This window comes from Vulpes vulpes, chromosome 15 (assembly GCF_048418805.1).
Source record: "Vulpes vulpes isolate BD-2025 chromosome 15, VulVul3, whole genome shotgun sequence".
Lineage (NCBI taxonomy): Eukaryota > Metazoa > Chordata > Mammalia > Carnivora > Canidae > Vulpes > Vulpes vulpes.
In genome coordinates this window covers 13651771-13666604 of record NC_132794.1, presented here as the reverse complement: position 1 = coordinate 13666604, position 14834 = coordinate 13651771, and the positions used below count along the sequence as shown (strand labels likewise).

The following is a 14834-nucleotide window of genomic DNA, read 5'->3' as shown; positions in this document are numbered from 1 at the left end:
CATTATTGAAACAAATTATTTGATCATTCTGGCGCCAATCCATCCTATAAACCACCACCATAATTTTTCCAAGCTATAAATTTGATGGTGTGTTTTCATGAATTCAATACTCCCCATCACTGTAACAGTGAAACACAAATTCTGAACTTAAAATGACATACTCTGTATATTCTTAACCTTACCAAACTTCTCACAGGAAAATGATGTGAATCATAGACTGCGGGAGTTTAATAAATTACCATTGACCTTGGTTGGAGGAAGAAGAACCCCAGTTTTTCCACACTTGCATACCTTTTCACCAGCTACTTTGCCTGCCTAGAATGTCACCATCAGGTGGCTGTCTGGCAAACCCAGGCTTCACCTCTTTGGTGAACTTTTTAGGACCTCCTTTTTTCATACCAGGCAGTGTCCACCTGCAACATTACATTAATGACTTTCAGAAGAGTAAACACATGAATTAAGAAGAGGAATTACTTTTATCTGTTGTTTTATTACATTTTGAATCTAATATACAGAGTGAAGATTCATAGAGAAGTCCTTTTTTTCCACCTGAAAGCAGTCATTTATTAACTGACCAGATTACAAAAATAATCATGGTAGATACCTTAGTTCATCCTTTTAATAAGCCTATTGATCTGGTCTTCCCTGTTGCCAGCATCTCTACTTTCTACAAAATGAGTGATCTTTTTCTTCATTACACTGTGTGGAGAAGATAATTTGAAGGGCCATAAAAAGCTGTTTGCTTCTTTGAAACGTTTTCCAGTGGTATGGATCTTGTGAATCAGATCCTCCATGCAGATGATGCCATATTTACCAAGAGATTGGGCAATCAATGTGTTATTTGTCAGGGCATTTCACTTCTTGTTGATCTTGCCATAACCACGCTTGTAGATCAATTCATTCACTGGCTTCAGGTTTGGGTACCCCCATGCTATATAGGGTTCCACAATCCTTAGTATGTTAACTGAAGCCTTGTTGAGCTTAACAAAGATGCCATTGAAGATCTGGCGAAGGCGAAGTAGCTGCAACACCTTTCGAACCTTTGGCCTCACACCACTGATACCTCTGATCCTGATGACAAATGCCAATTTGGGTTCTGCAGGCACATAGAAGTTGCCAGCTTTTCTCACCATCCTCACCATTCGAATCTCAGTTCTGTACATCTGCCTGTATTCCTTGTGGTAATGCTCAACTTTTTCATAGATAAGCTTCCTCCCTGCCTTTTGAAGCATCTTTTGGGCAAACTTTTTTCTCAGACACTTGATCTTCAACTCTGTGAAATTCTTTCACTTTTTCTTAAGGGTTTCTGGCACAGCAGGAAACTTCTTTTTCTTCTCTTCTGTATCCTCCGTGGTTCCAGCCAGAAAAGAGGAACCATAGAGTAGTCTTAAAAACAACTACATTGGGGCACCTGGGTGGCTGAGTAGGTTAAGCATCCAACTCTTGGTTTGGGCTCAGGCCACAATCCCAGAGTAATGAGATCAAGCCCCACATGGGGCCCACACTCAGCATAGAGTCTGCTTAAGACTCTCTTCTCTCTTCCTCTGCCCCCCCCCCATAAATGAATTTTTTAATGTAAAAAAATAAAAATAAAACAACCACATAGCATTCTGGGTTTAACTTAGTTAAAATCTTCATCTTACTGATTTTTATGTTTCTTTTCCTACAAAGTCTGTGAATACCATGGATACAATGTGGTTTTTTTCTGTTTATCTAATATTCTCCCATGGCCTATCAAATGCAGCAATTGGTTGTGTGTGTGTGTGTGTTCATTAATTATTTGTGGAATAGAATGGAATTGGGTTGGATACAAAAAAAATTATTTCTTGCCATAATGTCTAGTATAAATTGGTGAAAACCTGAAGTCACAGAGAAACTTTATGAGGTTATTGCACAAAATAAAAGGCAAGAAATTTCTAGTGAAGAACAGTTGAACTGGCATTCCAAAGAAGAGGAAGTTATAAAAAATACAAACCAAATTTGGCAAAAGATTGGTCCTGGTAGTGAAGAAAAAGGAGAAATAAATGACAGTGTTAAATTTTCAGAACTTTGCAACTTGGCAATGATAACAATTTTAATATTTATTCTTTTACTTTTCTTTACAGTAAAGACAATTTCAACTCTATGTGTAAGCTCTTTGGTATCAAGGAAGGATTCCCACAAAGCATGGTGAGAAAATGGCCTAGACATTATATTACTTGGCAATAACAATAATTAAAATGAGTAATGAAAGCTCTGATAATTCATCTCCGCTAGGTATTCCACACCCAGGAAATGCTCATAAAAAGAATGATCTAGTTATTAACTTTACACCTCTGGCTATTGTTGTAATCACCACAATTCCTTATTATAAACACAGTTATAGTCATTATATCATTTATTTTGTCATCTTAGTATAACAGCAAGTGGAGTAATCATGACAAAGTATAATTTAGGCTTCTCTAAGTATTCCTGTTAGGAATGACACTACCAGTTTTATATCAGACAATTTATTTCTCAGAAGCTTCAGATCACCAACAAACTGTAATTGGTTAAATGTCTGGAAGACCATAAATTTCAATAACTTGTCATTACTTCTCTAAAAAAAAATTATAGGAGAGTCCAGGGAAGCCAGTTGCACCGTGCTCCTAAATTGTGCAGAACAGAAATGCAAGGAAGGGCATGTCTCGTGGCCTAAATTGTGCTGATACTGATGTCAGAAAAGCAAGAAATGTTTTTTTCACAAGCTCCAACATTGTGTTTGCAACCAACAACTCTCCAAAATTAGGACTGAATGGCAAACTATGTGACATTTTATAGCCAGAATATATTTTTTGTCAATTAAATAATTTTGCTGGCTTTTTCAAGAGGAAACTATGGCAACACACTGTACATGATACTGAAAGAAAAACAAATTATCTCAAAGAAGATACAACTGTGCCCTTATAATCCTAGGAAATGTTCTGTATATAGCCAAGAATTGAAATCCATGAAAAGACTCACAATAAACTAGACTTTAAAACGGACTGTAAGCACTATCAACAACAGCTAAATTATAGAAAGAGCCCAAATGTCCATCGACTGATTAATGGATAGAGAAGATGTGGTGTGAATATTACCTGGTGATCAAAAAAGAATGAAATCTTGCCAGTTGCAATGATGTGGACGGAAGTAGAGGATATGATACTAAGTGAAATAAGTCAGTTAAAGAAAAGCAAGTATCACAATTTCACTCATATGTGGAATTTAAAAAACAAAAAAGAAGGGGAGGCAAACCATAAGAAACTCTTAACTGTAGGAAATAAACTGAGGGTTGCTAGAGGGACGTGGGTGGAGGGATAGGGTATAGGGTATCTGGGTGATGGGCATTAAGGAAGGCACGTGTTGTGACAAGCACTGGGTGTTAATATGCGAGTGATGAATAACTGAATTCTACTCTTGAAATCAATACTACACTATATTTAATTACCTTGAATTTAAACAAATAAGCAAAAATCTATAAGGAAGTCAGTAGGAATATTATGCCCAGAAAACATTATCCAAAGTAAGAAATGGAAAATTCGTAAAGATCTCCACTGGCTGGAGAGGAAGGCAGATGACAAGTTTGTTCCTAGCTTACCCACTGAGGCCACTGTAACGCTGTCAGCAATCACTGACACCGTGGAAACATGACCCTTCAGGAGCTGCCATTTTCAGGGCCAATGTGGAGGGAAGGGGGCAATTTCAGGCCTGGCTTCCAGAGCTTTCTAAAACCATGAAGTTACCACTGGGTCTCCCCTCCACCCCAGAGGGCACTGATAGGTGGAACATTCCCAAATCTGCACCCAACCCTGCTGATGGGGAAGGGAGGAGGAATGGTCAAAAGAGGGGTTTATCCATGTTTTACAATGTCCATGATAAAATGCTAAAATTTAGATTACTCAGAAAAATAAAAGGATTCTCTTCCTTTTTTCACACCAATTAGGAATGCTGCAAAATAGTCAAAAAATACTAAAAAAACAACAAAAACAAAACAAAAAGAATAGGCTGTAAGAGTGATCATGATTCTCTATACTATCTATGACACTTAGTAAACTAGCCTGATTTTTCATTTAACAACATAAGGTTATTGCTATGAATTGAATTGTGTCTCTTCCACCCCCAAATGCATATGTTGAAACCCTAACCCCCCATGTGATAGTATTTAGAGATGGGGCTTGGGGGAGCTAATTAAGTTTAGATAACATCATGAGGAGGCCCTCGTGAAAAGATTAGTGTCCTTATAAGAACAGATACTAGAGAGTTCACTTTCTCTCTCCCTACCATGTAAAAGACATGGGAAGAAGCAGGCCATCTAGCAAGCCAAGAAGACACTTGATCTTTGACTTCTCAGCCTCCAGAACTATGAAAAATAAATTCCTATTGTTTAAGTCTATGGGTATTTTGTTAATATTTTAACAGGTAATTGGAATAATTACACCCAAAACCAAATTTTGTTTTTGCAAGTCCACAGAATTCAGAAACACATGAAGAAATTGCAAGGCTACCTTTAATTTATTTGACTCTTCCTAAACTTTCATCTTAACAAGAACCAAATTGATTTACTTTCTATTTAAAAATTGCATGCAGAAAGCAACAAATCAATTTGCACGATGCCCTTTCTATATTATGTTATAAATGTCTTCCTATCAAGAATCGTTAGAAATAGTTAGAAAGTTACTATAGTTAAATAGAAATAGTTAGAAAGAAACTAGAAAGTCAAAAAAGAGAATCGTTGAGTGAGACAAAAGGAGCAGAGATAGGTGGAGATTATTGTTTATTTTTTGTTTTATTTATTTTAAATGAAAAATAGTATATTGTCCAAAGGGAAAATAGTTTCTGAATGTGATACAATTTGACAGATGAATTTTTTTTTTAATACCAATAAGTACCTTTGTTTCCTTCCCTGTGACACTAGCAAGATTTTATCTTCTTACCTAGGTTTTAAGTTGTGAACTATTACTTCAGGTAATATATGTTACAAAATAAATGCTTGATTAAATATAAAATAAATTGAAATAATTTTCAGCATCTCAGATAATCCAACTTATTGAAAGGTTTGAGCCTTTCATCAACTTAAACTAGGAAAATACCAGGGCTCAGTGGATTGAACATCCAACTCTTGATTTCATCTCAGGTCATGATCTCAGAGTGGTGGGATCAAGCCTTGCATGGGGTTCTGTGCTGCACATGGAGCCTGCTTGAAATTCTCTCTCTTTCCCTTTCCCTCTGCCCTTCTGCCCATCCCCCTGCTTGTACATGTTCTCTCTCTCTTCCTATCCCTCTCTCTCTCTCTCAAATAAATAAATAAGCAAACAAACTAGGAAAATACCCAGACCCTGTCTTTACATAATCAAATTCTTTTCTGAGATCCAAAAAAATGTGTTAGACAGTATTATAGCTATTTCAAACATCTGAATGTTTACTTCTTTCTCCATTTGCTAAAATTTCTAATTTTCAAATATTTGTCATGCTTCCCACCACCCCCCCCCACACACACACACACACAAATCAGTGAGACCATGTGATGGAGTACTGTAACATACCACTTCCAAGGAACCCCTCCAGCCATTGATTAAAGCAATCAATTGAGTACCACACCATTACATCTGATTAAGCACTCCCTGATTTTATTGGCAATTTAAGAACTCCAGCTTAAAGCTGAGGAGGAATAAAATAGTATTAACTCTCATATCTTTTTTTTTTTTCCAGAAGGGAAAACTTCGTTTGGTATTCAGTCCACACTAAGTACAGGGTGATCTATGGAGACAGACATACTGAAATATAAGCATACATAAAATGAATAAATAAAGGGAAAATTTTCCACAAAAACACAAGATTTGAAACATCAGCCTGTTAAGTCAACTGCTTCCCAATAAATTCCTTTGGAAATCAAATGATAATAGTGCCAACAATAACTAATGAAATGAGATCTCTCTTTCTTGCTATCTTAGGAATCACCATATTATTTAATAGTCTTTTCTGATTTCTTCAATATCACCTTATGGATGAATAACACAAACTTCTGCAAGAATTGCCAGAGACCTAAGAAACACTTGAATATAGACAAAAGAAAAAAGGGGGAGGATATACCAAGGACTTATGGAGATGTGGGGCATCTCTCCCTTAGATGTAGGAAGAAATAACTCCTATAAAATAGAGATTTTGGTATTAGCAGCAAGCCTAATTTAACCCTAGAAAAGAAAAAATAGGGCTTATTTATCAAGTGTCACAATGCAGTGTCAAGTATCATAGTGCAGAGAGAACCATCATGAATCCTCTTTCTACCTATCTTATGACGAATAGCTTATTGTGAGTCTTACAGCCTTTAATGCTCAGGTATATACACAATGCTTCCTATGGTGGGTAGGGGCACAATTATATTTTCTTCAATCAGTACTTCATTTTTTTATTGCTAAATAATATTCCATTGTAGGGATGTATCACATCTATTTATCCATTCATAAGTTGGAAGACATTTTGTTTTGTCTAATTTTTGGCTAATATGAATAAGGCTATGTTGTTCAAGTATACAAATGTTTTGTGTGGACATATGTTTTCATTTCTCTTGAATATATACCTAGGAGTTAATTGGCTGGGTCATATGGTATCTTTCTGTTTAAAACTTTTAAGAAACTTCTAGAATATTTTCCAAAACACCAGCACCATTTTATATTCCCACCAGCATTGTATAAGGGTTCCAATTTCTGTACATCCTCACCAATGCTTATTACCTGACTTTTTTATTATAGTCAGCCTACTGGCTATGAAATAAATGTTTCATTGGGATTTTGGTTTGCCGGTCTATGATGACTAATGATGTTGAGCATCTTTTCATGTGTTTATTAGTCATTTGTATAAGCAGATGTTATTTGTAATCAGATGTTATGCCCATATTTTAATTGGGTTATTTGTCTTTTATTATTGAGTTATAAGAGTTCCTTATATATTCTAGATAAATTCCTTCATAAGATCTATGATCTGAAGTATTTTCTCCCATTCTGTGAGTTATCTTGATCATGTCCATTGAAAAAAGAAATTTTTAATTTGATAAAGTCCAATTTATCTATTTGTTTCTTTTGTCACTTGTGTTTTCAGGATCTTAACTAAGGTTTTGCCTAAATATCATAAAGATTTACTGCTATATTTTCTTCTATTTACTGCTATATTTTACTGCTATATTTTAGTTCTAGGATCATCCAGTTGTTCTGGCATTCTTTGTCGAATGAAGTATTCTTTTATAACTATGAAAAGGATGTAATGACAGTCACAAAATATGCAACTTATAGCAACATGTTTTATAAGGATTCTATAGTATCTAAGGATACTATTTTATTCAATCATTCTCTTTTATTCAAGTAATACTGAATTTTATGCAGAGGACTAAAGTTAAAACTTACAAATTTTTAAGATTAAAATGTACAGGGGGAATCAGCACACAAAAAAAATATTATTTTAATATTTTTAAGGCACATGAAATAATGTCCTGGAATTCCATAATAATTGGTCATATAGTGAAGTGACCATGGCTTTGGAAATCAGAAAGTCACACTGAAGCTAAAGTCATTTTTATATGACATATTAAATAAGTCATTCAAGTTCACTGAGATGTAGTTTCTCCATTTTTAAAATGAGTGAGGGGAAGGGGACAGCATATTGTGGGGGAATTAAAATGTGAGATGTTAAGGCCAATCTTGCCTATGTCATTAGATTATTATGAGGAAAAAAAATGAAATGTGTTTTGCAAATGTGTTTTGTATTAAAAATTGAAGACAATACAATTTGCATCATTATAATAAAGAATTCATACATGAATTTAGCTCTCAAAAGTGGATTGAGTCCATATCTACTAGACACTGTGCTGGGGCTGGGGATACAAAGGTAAACAAGAAATAAGACCTAATCTCTGACTTTATAGAGCTTCCAATTAGAAGACAAGCTTTCAGTCTCTTGATGGCTGTAAATTTAGACCTTGTGCCCCTTTGTTTTTCAAATTTGCGTACATTAACAATTACTCAAAAATCTAAAGGGCTAATAAGGCAATAAACAAAATGGTAAAAATAGGGGGTGGGGAAGCCCCAATGTTTGGCCCCATACATACAAACTTGGTTTTTAAGTGAACTTTTGCTGTAAAAATCATTGTTTATTGGAACACATTATTTTTGAAAGCCTTAATAAAGGCTTCTCACATTTCACTTTTAACATGCCATTTTCTACTTTCATAAGCATACTCTCTCATGTTCTCTTTTTCTCGAGGATCTGGGCTCACCTGCCCAAAGAATTTCCTATCAAGATTCATTCAACAAAAACAAAAAAAGATTCATTGAAATATAAGCTACATGTCAAGTATGAACATTATACCTGAGCTACAAAAGAGGTAAGAAAAGACTTTCTAAATTACAAGAAAGGCATCTATAGTTTATTTTATAATGTATCCACAGCTCAGATTGGTCAATAAACAGTGTTCAAGATAAGTCATAAAATGGTAATTGATAAACAATATTATCATGTTTGCAGCAGTAAAAAAAAAAAGCCTATGATCTTTATAAATATCTCAATAGGAAAAAAAATAACTGTTCCATATTTTAACAAATCAAGACTAAGATTTCCCAAGTAGTGTTGTTTTATAAGACTTGAAACTTAGAAATTGGGCATATAAGACATAAAAGATTAGAAGCAGAGACCAAAACAACAGAAGCTCTTTTATCTGGTTTAATCCTGGTTTGCTCCTATGTCCAGCTCGCTAGGTAGACAGATTTTTCTGGACCATTTCAACTCTTATGAGTGTCATGGTTTATGAATGGTAAAAAGAGTCATAAAGTTTTTGACAAACATAAATAGAAAAATATCCTGGAAGGTGAATTTAAATGCATTTATTTAGGAACTGCGCTATAATATAATACATAAACTAAATACAGATGTTAGAATGCTATAGTTTAATAGGAGAAGAGCAAATGTTTAAAAATTGATTGTATCAAAATGTTGGAAACTGCCCCAGAGTCTGGGAATAAACTGCAATGTCATGTTATCTGTGGCTGTCCACAGGAGATGAAGATAAACATAAGGAAAATCAACACAGCCTTCTTGAAATTCATCAAAAGATACTTGTGAGAGGCAAAAAGAATTCTGGAAAGTCAAAAATTGCAGCAAGTTGGGGCATCTGGGTAGTTCAGTCAGTTGAGCTTCAGACTCTTGATTTTTGGCTCAAGTCATGATCTCAGGGGTGCAGGATAGCACCCTGAGTGCTCTGCACTCAGAACAGCATCTACTTGTCCCTCTACCTCACCTCCTCCCCACTTTGCACATTCTCTCTCTCAAATAAAATCTTAAAAAAAAAAATTAGCAGCGAGGTGACTGACATCTATGGGAATATGATGATTAGGAGGGAGACTAACCAGAGCCAGACCTGTAATCACAGTCACAGCTCAACCCACAGCCACCAGTATATCCAGACCCTTAACTGAAGCCTGTTCCTGGGCTGCTTCTGCATCCATATCATAGCCACATTCATGGCCACAACCACCGGCTCCCCAAGATTTCCTGTCATAACTGGAATGCCTGGCAGTCAGCTGGTAAAGTTTCAGTTGGTCATAAAGGAAGATTGATGGTTCAGAGAGCCAAGTCCTATATATATACACATACCAACTGCCAGGAATGGGCAGGGCATGTCTCATACACACTCTGTCTCTCCTCCTCCTATCAGCTTGTGTAGCAGCTTTCCTTATTTTGTGATGTTCTCTTAAAAAAAGGTTTTGTCACAGAAGTTAAAGGAAGTTTTTAGGTCACCTCCTGCTAACTTGGATTTCCCCCAAATAAACCTTCACTCTGAAGTAAGTTGTATTTTTATGAAACACACTTCTCAGATTTTATCATACATAAGCAGCAATGTGACACCTTCTTTTAATGCGAAATTCCCAGGTGAACACATGTCCTCTTGAGAACTACTCCAACAAACCCTTTTGTCTCTTTCATCATCCTTTTATTTTACCTAACACCATAAACCCAGCTTCTTTCTCGTTACAATTTAACACATCAACTTGGTCAGTATTCACATGCATGAAGAAAGCCACTGAGACAGAGTTATGTCTGTGTCTACTTGCTTTCAAAACAACATACAGTGGTGATCAGGTCAAATGTGCCATCGAATCTATAAATTAATGAGAAAAGTGATCAACATGTGTGTCAAAAATTATACTCTAAAAACATATAATTTATTTCTTCTCCTTGGAATATCTCATCTACCTAACTTGTTGGCTCTTCATAACGTTTTGATAACCTATCCATCCTTCATGTAGTTGTCTTATGTTTTTCTATCATTCAAAATGTATTCCTATGGTAAACCTAGTAGTGAATGCTTCACACCTCTCAAAGTGCTCTCCAAATTTCTGCCCTTCATTCTGTTTCTCTTTTCCCATAACCAAACATATTCATCTGCTGGCAACTGAATCAAATATAGCTGTATTCAAATGAAGAAATGACATAATCATAAATTCAATGCATCTTTAATGTATTGTTTAACTCAGAGACATCATAATCACAGTGCATTCACAAGTAAAAGTTCGGAAGACGGTGTACCTTATTAGCTGGTGTAATTATTAACATTATCATCTTTTACTCTCAAGGGCATCCCAGTTTAGATATTAGTATCCTATTATCACTGACTTTTTAGGGCCAGGCTGTCAAAGTCCAAACCCAAGCTTTGTCTTTTACCATTTGTGTTAATCTGGATAAGTGCAACCTCTGTCTCTCAGTTATTTCATCTGTTCTTGAGGATGAGAATAAGAAGTGTTAAGAATTAAATGAAATAATACATGTAAAGCATTGAGAACAGTGTCTAGAAATGGTAATTATCACATTATTAAGTGTTAGCTATGGTTATCATTGCATATGTTAAAACCAATTACACACCCAGAGAGAGGGGAGCAACATGTCCTTATGGCCTATGGCACTTTAGAAGTAAAATAAATATGAGCTAGAAAACCAACCAAAACAGTATTATTTGATTATGCATAGCATTAAGGACAGAGAATGTTAATAGGGACCTTTGGGATTGTGAAACTTTTAGAAGGAAATAGTTATTAGCTTTGCTACATTTTACCTGAGGCAAAATGTATGCTAATATGCCATAGAAATGTTAACAGTTGGATTTGAATATTAGTTCTAGTTTAACAATCATGGAATACAAATAGGATACATTTAGAAAATTCTGAGGATGAAACAGATACAAATAAGTTATTGTTAATATGAATAAGTAATTTTTAATGAAATGTTTTATGTATTTTATTTTTGAAAGATCGAAGTACAATACTTTTTTTTTCTTTAAAAAGATTTTATTTACTTATTCATTAGAGACACAGAGAGAGAAAGAGAGAGACAGAGACACAGGCAGAGGGAGAAGTAGGCTCCCTGCAGGGGCCCCATGTGGGACTCGATCTCAGGTCTCCAGGATCAGGCCCTGGGCTAAAGGCAGCGCTAAACCGCTGAGCTGCTGAGCCACCCTGGCTGCCCCAAAGTACAATACTTAAAGATACTTTTCCCCAGGATTATGAAGGCATTGTGCAAAATGAGAAATAAAATTGATTCAATTTCTAGAATTTTTCATTTACAGAATGGTTTAATATGCTACCTACTAATATTTCTATGGTAAACCTAGGAATTAAAATCTAAAATTCTAGGAATTTTAATCTACAATTCTAGGAATTTTAATCTACAATTCTAGGAATTAAAAACATTTTTAGGAAGGTATGTGGCATGTTTTAAACAGCTTTATCTAATTCTATTAGCATTTACACAGGTTTTCCTTTTTATGATGGAAATAAGCCATTGGTAGAACATATATACTTGAGTAACTACTTCTAGAAGCAACAAGGGATTTGGAATGATTAACACATATTTTTCCCTTTGGAAATGGCTCGGCTTCCAATCCAAATTAATCACCTTTGATTTGCATGTTGCCATGTTCATGGAATACATTACACTCAGTTCCCTGAAATAAGAATCATGCCTATGACTCCCACATTATTGAAAACCATAGACAAGAAGCATTAATTCGACTAGATACTTTCTTACATTCTGTATTGCTCCAAAGTTCTGACTTTTCCCCAGCAGAGAATTCATTTGTGCCAGAAAATATAGACAAATCAAAATAGTCGCAATCATTAAATTGAAAAGTTCAGAAAAATCCGAAAACTTCCAAGTGGATTTGCAGGTAGAATGTGAAAAGAGATCTATAAGATGAGGTTTCTGCTTTTGGTTAGCACATCAAAGATGGAGAAATGTCTTCATTCCCATAACAACCAAAAAAGCTTGGACAAAATAGAATCCTACTTCTCCATGGGACAAAGAAGCGGTGGATCCAAGTAGTCTTTGTTGAACTGAACTCAAGAGAAAAAGGAGCCTCATAGAAGAGCAGGAAGCCATGAGAGCTTTCATTCGTGAAGGCAGGTATCTGTTCTAGGTGCAGCCAGACGAGACATTGAGGGAGAATTTAAAGATAATCCCTATGTAGTTCAAATATGAAAGAGAAACCAGTTAGTTCCCTGATGTCACCCAACTCTATAAAGCAGCATGTGTTCTGATATCCAACAGGGGATCACAGACTAGAGCCAGCATATGCTCAGAATGTATACTGGTGAGCCACAAGGGAGAAAAACATGTTCCAACTGAAGGATCCAACTCGTGAACATTACAATCTCTTTTATTCAAAGCCAGTACTACCTTCTTTTAATCTGCAGCTGACATCACTATGATAGCTTGCTCTGGAAGCTGTAACTGACAACATATAAAATGTAATAGCAGGCAGGTGGAGCATTACAGTCTGTGAAATGAAAGATTTGCCTTAATAGAAACTCGACTGCCATATGCTGTGTCAGCTATAAGTGGCATGTTGGAACACAGCACACTAATCCTAAACAGACCTTATCTTAACACTCAATACCCAGGTGAAGATAGGTTCATCATGGATATCTTTCCAAACAGAAAATTACTAACATCTTATATTTTATGGTATTTGACAGTTTGCAAAATGCTTCCATGTATATAATCTAGTATTGTGATTAAAAATTATGAATTCCATTTTACAGAAAAGAAAATCAAAGTTTGGAGACATTAAACTATTTGAAGATGGCCAAACAAATAGTGAATAGAGGAGCAAAGTTTCACCTGAAACTTTTTCAGCCTTCTAAATATAAGGCTCTTTCATAGTAGCATAAGACTGTAGTCTTTAAAATAGTTAATATTGAAAATACACGCTGGACCTCATCTTCAAAAACTTGGTTCTGGTTTTTCATTATCACTGTCTGATAAGTAGCTGCATTACATGAACTAAAGCCTACATTCATTTGTGGGGCCACTGGGTGGCTTAAGTGGTTGAGCATCCAACTCTTGGTTTCATCTCAGGTTGTGATCTAAGGGTAGGGAGATAGAGCCCCAGGTCAGCCTCTGTGCTCAGCAAGGAGTCTGATTGTCCCTCTCCCTCTGCTACTTCTTCTTCTGCACTCTCTCTCAAAATAAATAAATAATAAATAGATAAGTAAATAAAATCTTTATTAAAGAAATAAAGTATATATTCATTTGTGCAATGTTTTGTTTTTGTTTTTGTTTTTAAGATTTTGTTTATTCATGAGAGACAGAGAGAGAGAGAGAGGCAGAGACACAGGCAGGGGGAGAAGCAGGCTCCATGCAGGAAGCCTGACAAATTTGATCCCAGGAGTCCAGGATCACGTCCTGGGCTGAAGGGAGATGCTAACAGCTTAGCCACCCAGGGATCCCTGTGCAATGTTTTACTTGAATGTCATTTTTTAAGTCCTGGCAATGCAATATAATCCCTGTCCCCAAGGATCATACATATGATAAACTTGTAAGTAAGCAATTCCAAAGTAATATGACATGAAGAACATAGATATAAGTATTAACTCAAGCCAGAGAGTTCTGAAAAATTCCAAAAACATAAATAAGACCCCATAGAATAAAGAACCAAAGAAAGTATTCCACAGAGAAAGAAGTATATAAGGGTAAAGAATAGGGAGAGTCATGATACAGTTAGGATGCAACAGGTATTTTGACATGGAGTGCCCAGAATTCTGTCTTTAGTCCTTTTCCCTAACTGCCCACGTTCATTCCCTTTATTATCTCATCCAGTCTCATGGCTTTAAATACTCCTCCATGTCTCTGACAACTACAAAATGTAAAACTCTGGCCCACACTTCCTTCTGAATTTACATGCCCAACTGCTTAATCAACATCTCTACTTGGATATCTGATGAGTCTCTCAAATATAGAAAGTCCAAAATTGATCTCTTAATCATGCCCCACATATCCACATCTCTTGCAGTGTATTTTATCTCAGTTTAAGACTGTCTTATCTTTCTTGTCACTCAGAACAAATTTTGGAATCATCCTTAACACCACTCTTATACTTACATTTCACAACAATCATTCAGCAAAATTAGCAAATTCTGCCTTCGAAATATGTCCTCATTTCCTCTGCTATCACCAATACCTAATTGCAATAGTCAATAGCCTTCTAACTGGTCTCTCTGCTCCAACTCTTACCCATCCCTTTTCCTTAGCAGGATGTGATCAACATAGCAGCCAGAGAGCCAATTAAAATGTAAGTCGGGTTGTCCCTCTTCTCCAAACCCTGCAATGGATTCCCATCTCAGAATAAAAGCTAAAACCCTATTCTAGGTTCTCTGACCTCATTTCCTACCACCTGCTCAGCTTCACTGATCTCTGTCTGGACTCAAGATTTTTCTTCAATACATTATGCAGAACCCAGGCTTTGCACCTCTATACCTGCTCTTCACTATGCCTCAAATGTTTTCCTCTTAGGGGAG

At 35.9% G+C, this 14834-nt stretch overlaps 1 pseudogene; it reads right to left on the bottom strand.

The window, feature by feature from the left end:
- Positions 1-561: 561 nt before the first annotated feature.
- On the bottom strand, positions 562-1270 carry LOC112909490 (large ribosomal subunit protein uL30-like; annotated as a pseudogene).
- Between the last annotated feature and the right edge of the window lie 13564 nt (positions 1271-14834).